The 899-nt window shown below is 41.7% G+C and overlaps 1 pseudogene; it reads right to left on the bottom strand.

Annotated features, from left to right (window-relative positions):
* Positions 1-564: 564 nt before the first annotated feature.
* The window catches only part of LOC102418856, a 25,215-nt pseudogene continuing 24,880 nt past the window's right edge, over positions 565-899 (bottom strand).

Here is an 899-nt window from a genome sequence, read left to right as displayed (position 1 = left end):
GGCAGAATTTTTTCCTGCTCTTTCAAGATTTTTTGGTAGGTTGATTTGGTTGGATTGTTTTTTCCTCTCCAATCTTCTTATTCATCTGGGCATGTTTTCCTGGTAGCTTCTCTCTACAGCCTCCATGTTTTGCTGTGTTTCATTCAGTGTTTGTGTTAGCAACTCCTGTTTTCTTTCCAATTCCTCTGTCTTGGCTTGTTCAGCTGTTCCACAGTGGTTTTACAGAGTGAAGAAAATAAGAGTTATACCTAGCTGTATAATTCAAAGGTAAGACTAAAATGGTTTTATTATGGCAGAGAGGAATCTGTGAATATTCTTACTAACAGTACCAGCAAAACATGTTTCAGAATATGATGGAAAGGCACTGATTGCCTGATGGAGCAATTACAACTCACCTGGTTATTTTTTGATTTAGCCAAGTTGTTCTAATCCTCTTGTGAAAACACCTTGTTTCAAGAAGAACTTGTTCTTGAGGGGCACTGCAGGGACTTCCCTGCCCTCCTTTATCATAGCCCTCCCCTGTACCTGTTAGAGCCTTTGCCACAGCAGTGAGGGAGGGCCTTGTCAATCAGCAGTTCCCATGATGGATTCCTTTGTTGCAGCCTTTGACTGTTTGAAGTTCTGGAGGACCTCCATTGCCTGAGGAAACAAAGAGCAAAGACTCTTCAAGCTGGGGAAGTCATTGTTCAAGAAAACTACAATTTTGACCCTGTAAATTCATCATATTTCTTGGGATCCAACAATAGTTCCCTTCCTTATAGGGCCACAATAAAAAATCCCATGTCTTTAGTTGGGGGGGGGGGGAAGAAACCCTACTTGGCAACCCCAGCCTCCTCTTAATGATGCCACTACAAACACTCCTCCTCAATTGTATGCAATCTTTGCACATTCTTTTTCTT

This window comes from Myotis lucifugus, unplaced genomic scaffold (genome assembly GCF_000147115.1).
Source record: "Myotis lucifugus unplaced genomic scaffold, Myoluc2.0 scaffold_1035, whole genome shotgun sequence".
Taxonomy (NCBI): domain Eukaryota; kingdom Metazoa; phylum Chordata; class Mammalia; order Chiroptera; family Vespertilionidae; genus Myotis; species Myotis lucifugus.
This window is presented reverse-complemented; position numbering and strand designations above follow the sequence as displayed.